Raw genomic sequence first — 12833 nt, 5'->3', positions numbered from 1 at the left:
ACACAAAACCTTAAAAAGGGCTGGGGAGAAGAAGATTCTTCATAAATGCGACTTTAATATTTCAGGCAAATGTCAATTATTCTCGTTAATTATGACGTCAGCACCTTAGTTCTATGGTTTTGAAGACAGTAAATTCAGGGGAAATTGATAAATTTGAACTGCTATTTCTGTATGCGTGGGATTTCATAGTTTCCATATGTCCACCAAATTTCGTTCGGAGAAAGTGCGTGCGACAGACAGACAGACAGTGAATCGATTTTAATAAGGTTTTGTTTTACACAAAACCTTAAAAAGAAACAGTGGAAAGAAAGCTAACTAGAGAAGAGGACTGAGTAAGACGTATATACGTATATCATTCAAACTCCGCTAATCCGGAACCAATAAAACTTAACGCGTGGACAAAAGGTGGCGGATGACTGGAGCTTATAAAAGAGAGGAGCTGCCATTTTCCATATAATGCTATCAATAAATGACAATATAATGCTAACAATAAATTTAAGATGATCAGTTTAGATCTGTTTGTATTTATGCTCCCCCACTTCTTATACCGAAATCGAGTTCATTTGGCCAAAGGCGGGAAAGCCAAAAGTCACCAAGGTTTTATATCCATGGTAAGACAAGGAACCGGGGAATATATCTGGAACAATAAAATCCTATCAGGCTAGTCTTTAAAAAAAAAGCAATTTCTTTGGAAACTGTCATTCACAACGATTAACAGAAGCTATCAGTGGCATAGCTAGTCGAAACTCCTTCTTTTGACTATAAAATAAGGTGAAGCTATATAGTTTATTAAGTATCAAGAACTAATGATTCTAAAAATATGGTTCTCGCTTCGATCTTTACAACATTACAACCTGTCTCGAGTATTCGTTTCCTTCAATATCTGCTTTCAACTATCTCGCACCAGTAACCGCGTCTTCCGATTTTTAGGGTTTTGTGTAAAACATTTTTTTTTTCATCAAATGTAGTCATGTGGGGTATCAAATGAAAGGTCTCGGTTAGTACTTTCCGAAGTCAGTCTTAGTTTTGACATTTGTTGGAAAGGTGGGGAGTGCGGCGGGTCAAAAGTGATCATTTTTTCACGGACCCCAACCGAAAAATCTGACAAAAATCAAAGAGGCTGTCACTGCATGGTGCCTATGTTCCGAAATGCCATATCGATATCTGTAAATCAAGTTAATCATAGTACATTACTATAATTTTTAGTAATTGACTGCAAAACCCCCCTTAAGTTCATCCTACAGCAACTTAGGCTATAACATAGAGCATGATCCTACCAAGTTTGGTGGATATCGCACTATTACTAGTGAAGTTATAACAGGTCAAAGTTGTTGCTTCTGTGCAAATTCAAGACTTAGTATGTCAGTATAACGCGAAAGGAGATATTCTTACATAATATATGTGTATATAACGTGCTAGGTACTAATGGGACAAATGTCCACTGAATTGTTTTTATAAAAGAAATACTTAAAACCTTTCAAAAAGGGAGCGTCCAGCTTCCGGTTTACAAACTTGTTTCTTATTTAACTTTCATCGGCTTATCTGATGTAAGTTCGCCGTTTCTCGCGGTTGGTCATTGCCTGGCATTTAAAGTCTCGTTAGTTTGGCGGCGATTTTTAGATTCATCATCCTCTTAGATGCCATAACTGTACATCTTGACCCGCTCCTCTCACAACCATGCCGCATATTCACCATTTCGAATATGATCATAGCAAGTTATCCAATATCAATGGATCTATAGCCCTGAGGCGGTGTTTATTACTTTTGTCGGCTACTTCATTTTCAGAACCATAAAGGGCAAACTGCGGCACAAGGGTCCTAACCCAATTTGAAAGGGAAGAATAGAACGGTCACAGTAGCCTGAGCGACGATGTAACAATTGGTGGGGCAAAGCTTACCCGAGATAATCGTATTTACTGTTAGGCCAAGGGGTTGATGCCTTGAATAATTTCTTCACAGTTGTTGATTACACTTATCCGAAATTCCTTGGAATTCGAAATTTTTCCCGAGACTGGAAGAAGGAGATGGCCGTTAAAATTAAAGGGTACCGCCTTGAGTGCGAAAATTAAACAGAAATTTGCGTGCCTCCTATTGCTGCGAGGATAATGACTAGAATAATCCTGAAAAGTTCTAAAGAATTCTTGATTTTGGAAAGGAAGAAAGCATAGTTTGACTGATGACAAACACCGACAAATCCAAAGTTTTCAGTCGGACTTAGATACACATAGCGTAAAACAGTAATGAGCCAATTAGGGTTGTCGGGAAAACCTCTCCGGTGAATCGACGACGATCGTCGCAGGTGTGGCTAACATACTATGCCTTTCTTAAATGATAATGTCAATTATATAAGATTAGATTTTTGTCTGCTATTTGTAGTCTAATCTAAAATTGAAAGACAAAGGGTAGCTTCCTCCAAACTACAATTTTTAGTTTTAAATGTTATTAAATAGGTGGGAATACGGGATACTTATCCGTCTGGTGGTTGCCTCCTTCTGCTGCGAAAATAGTGTTGTATAGGTATGCCTGTTGTGTTGTTTGATCTTCCTTACGATCAGTTTCTCAATGAGGATGATACCCATTCTTAATAGCAGTGCCAATAATATGCTGTCGTTCCTCATTGAAGCCGTACTCCGAAAGCGGGTGTGTGATCAGTCGGTGAATGCAATTATAGGCAGCCATTTTTTGGGAAATTGCATGGTATGAAGTTGCAAGTATTGTTCTCTACGTTGCTGTAGGCTTACGGTATATCTCGAATTTAAGCTTCCCGCTGGAGTTGACGATATTCCGATCTAGGAAGAGTGGAGCCCCATCCTTTTCTGCCTCTAGGGTAAACTCGATTTTGCTTATAGAGAATATGACCATGTCGATATCGTCTCTTCTAATAATCGCTAATTCTATTCCGCTCGGATCAATTTCTTCTTTGATTGATGACATGAACTTTTTAGTGAGTAACGGCGAGAGGGAGTTCCACATCGCTACTCCCACTCCCCTTTAGAACTAATTTGCTAATTTGTTTCAAGAGAAAAAGGACCTCAATTTAATTAGGCTGTGAGATGCTAAGGCATAAAGGAACTCGTCTGAGCGGTGTCCAACCTTATGTCATATTGATGAATGATTGAGTTTTGCCATTTTTGATACATCGCATTTGTGACTCGTAGTGTTTATCAAAGAAGTGTGGGGGTAAGAGATACAAAGTGTCGAGTCATTTCCCCGCACTGGCTAACAACAGAGGCGAACAAGCGCGTGGTTTCCCATAGGCAATTCGAATGTCACTTGATCTTTTTCGAATCTTCGTTGGAATTTAAACTTTTGACTAGGTTGTTTGAAACTGACACGTTAGTTACATGGTCTGTCTTTGTTATCTGAGGTTTCTTGACTGAAAATCTTTGGAAGGTGGGGCTACTCCCAAACAATGAGAACCACACCCTATAAGTGAATTCATAAGCCGTAGCTCCCGCAGCCTAAACATCTTAATCTATCTTTCTTAAGTCGGAGCTTCCATTCTATCTAATCAAAGAGTTTTGGAAAAGACTCCCAAGATACTGTATTTCTTCTAATCTAATAATAAGATTTTGTTTTGCTGTTGCATACAATTTTGGGCTGTTCTCTGACTTGTTGCACCAGTTGAAATTTGTCTCTTGCTCGAATCAGTCAACGTATTAGAATGGAAGTTTGTGTACTTTTAGATACTTCGAAATGTTTATTATTCCATTCACTACGACTATAATCACTTTAATCAGAAGTTAAACGTTGGAAAATTGTTGCACTCAGCACGGCAGAATGACACGCCAGAGTCTGGTAGCTCCACTAGTTTGTACTATTCATTTCTCACCTTGAAATTATTTTATGTATTTACATAAGGAATAATAGATACATTTACTGTTGTTTTTAAAACAATGTTCAATATTTTTCCAGACAATTATGCATTTCTCAAATCATCACATTCTTTGTACTAAAAAATGCATGCGGTTACGATGTAAACCATGTTCTGCTTCTATGCCAATTACTTAAGCACTCCGAGTTATGCATTTTGCAAAGTAATAAGTTCTGTTGTTAGCATTCAAATAAATCAATTTGCAACATCGTAAAGGAACTGCTGAGAACCCAGTGTCAATGTCAGGGTGTAGAGCGACCTTCAAAGGAAAAAGAAAGCCCAAGTCATTGTAGATTTACTTAATTCAGCTGAACCCCTGCGAATGGAAGGCGGCATCCAATGCGGTGTGAGAAAAATTAGCTCCATTATGCAGCGTTATAATAAACGCACGTTCACAACGGAAAGAATGTTTTCAAAGTTTAATGTGAATGAATACTAAACGCACGCAATCTTGTGATATCGGTGCGTAAATGGTGTACTGTATTTTGGGATTATACAGGTGTCCTGTTGTTCATCTAGAGAGAATCAGAAAGTTCGGAGCAACTTAATTAAAGTGGAACTTTCAGAGCCATATTAGCACTCAATTATTCACAATCAAGTAAGTCAGTATTAATTGTGAAAATTAAATAAAATAGTGTGAAGTGTGGTAAAATTATTAAAAGGTCAAGAGAGAGATCAAATACTCTGCAGTGGTAAACTTAGTGGTTTTTTGAGTCAGTGGTAATAAAATATTTTGTAAACCCAAAAAACCCCAACTGCGTTTTTCATCCCAGTATAATGGTAACGAGTGTCCCACCAAATACGTACCTCGATAGGATAATCAATTATTATTATTATTATGTTAAGGGAAAGTCGCACCGCGTCCTTGAAGAACTATTGTGCCCTTTTTACTTATTATAGTGTACCTATTGATCATAGTATCTTAAGCAGGCCTATAACCGTTAGGAACTTTAGTATGTTCCCTACTTCTAGATCTTCCAGCTTTGCATCTGGTAGAAAGTGTTCTCCAAGATGTATCGGCCTACTTTGCACAAGTGCCAGACACTGTCCTAGGACAAGTATAAAGGTTTCGTCCTCCTCCTCACAAAACCTGCAGGCAGTGTCCGTAGATATCCCTAGCTTCCCTAGGTGATAGTTCAGCCGACAATGACCAGTGAGAACTCCTACTATGATTCGGAGGTTCTTTTTGGTAAGGGTTAAGCAATCCTTTGTGCGTATGGGTTCGTATCCCCCAATAAGCACCCTGGACTGCTCCATCCCTGGTACGCCCGCCTAGTATAGTTCCCTCAACCGTTCGTCTTCATTTCTTAGATTCATAGCCATGAAACCGTTTCCGATTCCACAGAAGGGCACTGGTCCGTGAAAGGCGTCCCTGCTCCCTTCTTGGCTTGTTCGTTCGCTGCCTCGTTGCCTTCCAACCCAGCATGGCCTGGAACCCAAAGTATCCAGACCTTGTTGGACGAGCCGAGTGTATTCAGTCTCTCAAGGCATTCCATTACCAGTTTAGAGTTCACCAGGTTGGACCTAAACGCCTTGATCGCTGCTTGGCTATCGGTGAGAATAGCTATGTTCTGCCCCCTATAGTTCTTTGCAGATTAAAGGGGCACATTTGTCTATGGCGTACATTTCCGCCTGGACCGCCTGTACCTGCCCATTGGCTCAAAGTACATTTTCCTTCGACCAATGACACCGTTGTCCGGATAGCTGAGTGGTTAGAGCGGAAGGTTGTCGTACGGAAGGTCGCGGTTCAAATCTCGCTGGTGGCAGTGGGATTTGTATCGGATACCAGTCAACTCAGCTGTGAATGAGTACCTGAGTCAAATCAGGGTAATAATCTCGGTCGAGCGCAATGCTGACCACATTGCCTCCTAGTGTACCGTTACGGTCTTAAATGAAGTGCTCTAACGCACTTCAAGGCCCTGATCCAACATGAATTGTTGCGCCAATGATTATTATTATTAATGACACCGGCACCCGCTCCCTCAGTTGTGAGGGATCCGTCAGTGTACCAAGTAATCAGTTGCTGCTTTAAGCCGTATGTCGCAGCCATGCTCTCCCAGTTTGCCTTGTTACTCCAACGTGTTTCATACTTCTCATCGAAGTGAAACCTCATTGTCATGTTATCCCTTGGTATCAGTAATTCGGGATACCACCTAGAAAGAATATCAATATTCCTTCGATTTAGGCAATTCCCGGCCTCACTCATACTACCGGCCATCCTGAATTTTGCCCTCCTTGCCTGCATCTGTACGTGCAGATGGAGAGGGGTTAATCCCAGAAGGACCTCCAGGGATGCCGTTGGGCATGTCCTGGCTTGTGCTGCTGAGTTCGGTTCTTTCTGCCCAGATTACCGCTCCACAGGTAATCATTGACCTTACTATTGCAGTATATATCCAAAGTAGTATCTTCGGACTGCAACCCCATTTTTCTCCTGCTATGGATCTGCAAGTCATCAGAGCCCTCCTGGCTTTCCGACAAGTGTTTCTGACATGTGTCTTCCAGAGTAATTTTTGGTCTACGTAACTCCCAAATATTTGACCTCTGTTTCTCGTTTCACTTAAATATCATGTAATTATGGCTCTCAAGTAATCAGGCTTACGCCTCCTAGTGAATGGTACTATGGTGGTTTTGGCTGGGTTGATCCGCAGTCCCACCTTCCTGCATCAGACACTAGTAACCCTTAGTCCATTTTGGATTCTATCGCATAGGGTACCTTCATATTTGCCCCTACAGATTAAAACAATGTCGTCCGCGTAACCCTGGACTTGTATTTCAGTAATTGTTAACACGTCCAGGAGTTCATCTACTACCATACTCCACATCAGCGGCGATAGTACAGCCTTGAGTGGTGTTCATGAAAATAGAATTTGTACCCGTCGATACTTCTATTTGTCTGGTTGCTGGCATTTTGCCCATCCAGAATGCCAGGGTGTTTCCCACTCCTTTGCGGCTCAGGGCATCTTGTACCTCTGTATGCGATGTGTTGTCGAATTCTCCTTCGATATCCAAAAACGCGCACAGTGCAATTTCTTTTGTTTCTATGGCATCCCCATGTCAGCTGATACAGAGCAGTTTCAGTTGACCGTCCTGCACGGTAAACGTGCTGACAATGATGTACGGGATTACGCTTTAGAACGTTAGTTCTAATATAGTTGTCTATGACCTTCTCCACCGTTTTGAGTACGAACGATGTTAGGCAAATTGGTCTGAAAGATTTAGGGTGAAAAGGATCCTTTTTAACCGCTTTCGGAATAAAGACCACTTTTGCCCGCCTTCATGCCTTGGGTATGTATTCCAGTGCTATGCTCCACCTTACCACCCTCAGAAGAGACTCTAAGATAATTCCTAGACCTCTCTGGATAAGTGCTGGGAAAATGCCATAGAATAACCAAGCTCCGAACTTAAATGTGTTGCGGGACAAAATGTCGTTATCCTACTTCAAATAATCGTAAATGATATTCCAAGCCAAGGATTGCCATCCTATTTCGCACTTCACCTTCTGTTTCAAACACTTTGAGAAACATCTCGACTTTAGTCAACGACTGGTTGACTGAATTCTGCGCACTTTTATTCTTATTCTCCTTCATAAATTGCCGTCCCTCTCTCCTCACTGACCCTCGCTTGCTTTACGCCTATGACCTCTTCTCCTTTGTAATTTCCCCATTAGACTGGTTTTCCTTACAGTTGAATTTAGATAGATATCACACTAGAGTTCCACTCAGGACCTCCATTTAACTGATGGACTTCTAAAATATCTGACTCCTTTTTGCTTCTTCCCAACCCTCCTATACTCTTCTTCTTCTTAACCCCGTCGGTCGAAGCATCCTTGGGTACTGCTCCAAAATTTGATTCCTTCCCTATAACTGTGCCCTCGAAAAAATCACCGTAATCTCACCTGATCCCTCTTGTCTAAAAAGAACTTCCTCCCTGTAGGCTATTCTACCCGACTCCATTCTCTTAATCTCTCCCAACTAAAACTAAGCAGAACCTTTCTTCTGACCTGATGGGCTGCTTGACCGTCTTTTGCTGAACTCGAACTTTATTTCGACTTCCCGATTCGAAAGCTATGTCTTTCCATTACTATTGGTTAGGTTAGATAGGCTAAGCTTTTTACGTTTTCCTTCTTTTGCGGACAACATTTAATAGGATTGTCTCCGTTTGTTGTCCTCTCTCATGAATAACTAAATAAATAAAAGATATATTTCCAACTAGGCAGCAGATACTGTAAGCTATGTCCCTCAGGGGCACTACAATGTACCCTGTTAAGGTAGAACGTGGATAAAAGCAGGTGTGGAGCATTGAGGGAGAGCTAAACCACACCGGCTAATGGTGTTGATAATACCCAATCTCAACCAATACGAGGTTGCTCAAAACATGCTTTCACAAATCAGTTGAGAGACGAATGCAGACGTGGCAGTAATTTGTGCATCATACTGAAATTACCGCAGAGCTACTTAGGAGGTGAGGGATACGAATAAAATGTAAAATTTAAAGAAAAATACGCTGGCTGGCTGGTTTACTGCAGTTTTCGAGGAGGAAACACTCCTCGTGCCTTAAAACGAGGCGTCAACGTCTAAGTGAAACATGTGCTCCTAAAATGCCTGGACAGCATCCAGTTAACCCTTTGGGGAGTTCCGTCCCCACGTACTCGAGGAAGGCGATCAGACCCGAGTCTGCAAAGGACTCATCTCTCTATTTAATGGTGTGATTGGACCAAGACATCATATCACTCAGAATCGCAACGGCATGCATTACGCTTTTCCCAATTGAAGGCCCAATTGCTAGTAGTGTCGACCCTAAGTTGACCTATTATCGAACTGACTAAGAGAAAGACCCCAAGCTAACTAAACAGAAAAGTAGAACGGACTACTTCGAACAACTCTGCACAAAGACGGATATAAACCCATGGAAAACGCTTACAAAGTTGTAATAGGAAAATTCAAAAGTCAGGTAGTTCCGTGAATTAAATACTCCGAACTCGTCCTGAAAACTATTCACAAATAATTTATTTCCTTAGAAGGGAAGGCGTGGCAACAGCCCTCAGTAACCTTTACACTTGTTGAGTTGTTCGAAGTATGTTTGGTGTATAGGATCTTTCCTAAGACATGGAAACGCCAAAGGCTAGTATTGCTGCCTAAAGCTGGTAATAATAATAATCGTTGGCGCTACAATCTAATTGAATCAGGGCCGTGAAGTGTGTAGAGCACTTCATTCAAGACTGTAACAGTACACTACAGGATTACAGTACCCTATAGGATCCAATGTATCAGCATTGCGCTCACCCGAGATTGTTACCCTGATTTGACTCAGGTTCTCATTCATAATGGAGTCGACTGATATCCGACGTCAAATCACGACACAAATTCCACTGCCACAAGTGAGATGGTTTGAACCGCGACCTTCCGTACGACATGCTTGTGCTCTAACCACTCGGTTATCCGGACACTAAAGCCGGTCAATTTTCTGCTTCGGTCGGTTGCATAAAAGTGAGGAATCACAGCATTTCAAAACCTTGGAGTGATCACAGATGCTAGGCTAAAATTCAAACAAAATCATCATCATCAACACCAACAACCGCAACAACCGGTATTCGGTCTAGGCCTGCCTTAATAAGGAACTCTGGACATCTCGGTTTTGCGCCGAAGTCCACTAATTCAATATCCCTAAAAACTGTCTGGCGTCCTGACCTACGCCATTGCTCCATCTTAGGCAGGGTCAGCCTCGTCTTCTTTTTCATCCATAGATATTGCCCTTATAGACTTTCCGGGCTGAATCATCCACGTCCGTACGGGTTAAGTGACCCGCCCACCGTAACCTATTGAGCCGGATTTTATGCACAATCGGACGGTCATGGTATCGCTCATAGATTTCGTCGGTATGTAGGCTACGGAATCGTCCATCCTAATGTAAGGGGCCAAAAATTCTTCGGAGGACTCCTCTTTTGAACGCGGCCAAGAGTTCGCAATTCTTCTTGCTAAGAACCCAAGTCTCCGAGGAATAAATAAGGACTGGCAAGATCATTGTTTTGTGCAGTAAGAGCTTTGACCCTATGGTGAGACGTTTCGAGCGACACAGTTTTTGTAACCTGAAATAGGCTGTGTTGGCTGACAACAAGCGTGCGCGGATTTCATCACCGTAGCTGTTATCGGTTGTGACTTTCGACCCTAGATGGGAGAAATTATCAACGGTGTCAAAGTTGTGTTTGACCAGTGCGATTTGATGTTGTTGGTTGGTTGGTTTTCGGTGCTGACGTTGCCACCGTATATTTTGTCTTGCCTTCATTGATGTGCAGCCCAAGTTCTCGCGCCGCCTGCTCAATCTGGACGAAGGTAGTTTTTTTGTCGCGGGTGGTTCTTCCCATGATGTCGATATCGTCAGCATAGGACAGTTTCGGGTGGACTTAAAGAGGATTGTACCCCTCGCATTTACCTCTGCATCACGGATCACTTTCTCCATTGCCAGGTTGAAGAGATGATGATAGGGCATCCCTTTGTCTTAGACCGTTGTTGATGTCGAATGGTCTTGAGAGTGATCCTGCTCTTTCATCTGGCCTCGCACATTGGTCAGGGTCAGCCTAGTCAGTCTTATCAATTTCATTGGGATACCGAATTTTCTCATGGCCATGTACAATTTTACCCTGGTTATATTATCATAGGCGGCTTTAAAATCGATGAAAAGATGGTGCAACTGATGTCCATATTCCTACAGTTTTTCCATCGCTTGCCGCACAGAGAAAATCTGATCTGTTGCTGATTTGCCTGGAGTGAAGCCTCCTTGGTATGCGCCAATGATGTTCTGGGCGAATGGGGCTATCCAGCCTAGCAAGATAGCAGAGAATATCTTATAGATGGTACTCAGCAACGTGATACCTCTATAATTGCTGCACTGTGTGATATCTCCCTTTTTATGTATGAGACAGATAATGCCTCTTTGCCAATCGTCAGGCATTGATTCACTGTCCCACACCTTGAGCACAAGTTGATGAACCATTGGTGTAATTGGTCGCCTCCATATTTAACCAGTTCGGCTGTAATTCCATCGACTCCTGGCGACCTATAATTTTTAAGTCGATGAATTGCACGGACTGTTTCTTCCATCAATAGAGCACGAAAGTGGTACATTTCCGGAATCAGAGAGCTTCCATGTAATTCCATTGATACAAACCATCCCTTCCAATGTCTTTTAAATATTTTTATCGTAATTACCAGCAATAAAGCGTTACGTGTCATGGTAACTTATGTACGAGTCTTAAAGTAATCTCTCACTTTCAACTTGATTCCTGCATACTCTTCCGCTGGTCCGATTCACACGCACTTGTTCTCTAATTAAAATTTAATTGCTCTGTTGGCTGAAAGAAAAGTTTCTTTTGTTTTGTGCCACACGACAGCCGCCAAGTTGGCTCTTTGTGCCGGGGGAATACCATCATCTCTGCATCTACATACAATTTACACCTCCACCCACTTGAATTAACAGCTTATTAGATGGATCTTAACAAGGTGTTACGGACGATGAAAACATGGAATAAAACTTAAGGAAAATGCCTGCAACTTGAGGAAAATGCCTGCCGTTTGAAAAGTTGAATGAATTTTAGGGGCAGGACGAAAACAGAAGGAATCGAGTGACTTCGGTTGCGTTTGAGTTAGAAAATGGGTTTTAAATTTGTTTTTGAATACTTTTTCTCAATCTGTTGTCAACAGTAAAAGGGGAAAGCTTTAAATATCACAAATTGTCGCCTCAAATTACAAAAACTACACAAATTTGGAATCCGACATGGGGGCAACGAAAATTGAAATTAAATTATTGTGATCTCAATTTAATCGCGACTATATAGGAAGCTTGGCAACTTTCTGAGGAATTTCCTTATAACCACTAATTGCGACTTGATTGAACGTTGTATAAGCAATTACTATTGCTATTTCTTCCAGCATTCTCGATCGGTTTCCTTCATTGCCTTCTTAGCTTTCTGATCAACTTAATATTACTATTCTCCTCGCTAAAGATGCTCCTTTATAAAGCAGAGGTCATACGCCTGGTTTGAGTGGAGTCTCGGGAGCTTCTCAAGTCACCATCTAGCGTATCAAGTCATTGCAGTTTCGATCTGCGGGTTGTTGTTCAACGAAGAAGCCTCTCTCGCAATTTTTCCACGATGAATATAAATCTGTATCGATTGTGGATGTCCACATTTTAGCATAAAGGGTAACAGAACCGATGGCACTACGACAGATTTTGGATTTGAGACGTTCGTCGGTATGTCAATCCCAAAGCACATCGATTATGGAGTTCCACTTCATCCCGCAGTTCCCCGACGACTGAAAGCATTGATATTTTTTTTTTCATTTTAAAATCATTTATTTAAAAACCAGTGACTTACATTAAATACATAGCGTTTGTTTCTTATTACTAGCCTAAATGTAACTTATGTATTACAATGTTTGGCCTGCCCGACTTTCTCTGACATTACTTTTTACGGTGTACTTACTTTACACATAGATCTTGACAATTCATGATTAAAAAACTAGACATATATTTGAAAAAAATGCGCCTGCACCTAGAGCGCGAGAAGGCTTATTTACTTACTTATTATAACTTAATCTAATCTAATAAATAATACTTAAATCTAATTCTTATACTAATGTTTTTATAGCGCTCACAATTTGGCGCTTAACCTCTGTGCACTCCTACCAGGCAAGGAGTGTCGAAGAGAGAGACAATGGCGGGTTTTAATGCAGAGCTCACAATTTGGCAAGGCCTTAAGAATGTGGCCAATGGGGTAAAGTTACCCTCCAGATAAATTTGACTCATGAGTGGATTGGGGTGATTCTCCGTTCTTTCGAAGAATCTTTCTAACAGGTTGAGAGCGAACTCTCGAAGAGGTTTAACTTTTGCTCGCCTGTACACTTCGGCGTTGCGGCCGCACTTCTTGCTTTTCCAATTGTACGACAAGCCGACGCAGTGTCTC

The 12833-nt window shown here is 41.5% G+C and overlaps 1 protein-coding gene across 3 annotated transcripts in view; it reads left to right on the top strand.

Annotated features, from left to right (window-relative positions):
• The window catches only part of LOC119655925 (synaptic vesicular amine transporter), a 104401-nt gene that overhangs the window by 14322 nt on the left and 77246 nt on the right, over nucleotides 1-12833 (top strand). Inside the window, exon 1 of one of the 3 annotated variants that reach the window (XM_038062095.1) lies at nucleotides 4295-4472. The exons of the other annotated variants lie outside the window; for them this stretch is intronic. The gene's annotated coding sequence lies outside the window, so the exon portion shown is untranslated. Of the gene's footprint in view, nucleotides 1-4294; nucleotides 4473-12833 lie in introns of those variants that run through there. 3 annotated transcript variants of the gene reach the window in all.

This window comes from Hermetia illucens, chromosome 4, assembly GCF_905115235.1.
Source record: "Hermetia illucens chromosome 4, iHerIll2.2.curated.20191125, whole genome shotgun sequence".
Taxonomy (NCBI): domain Eukaryota; kingdom Metazoa; phylum Arthropoda; class Insecta; order Diptera; family Stratiomyidae; genus Hermetia; species Hermetia illucens.
Note: the sequence above shows the minus strand (reverse complement) of the source record. Positions and strands in the feature narration are given on the sequence as shown.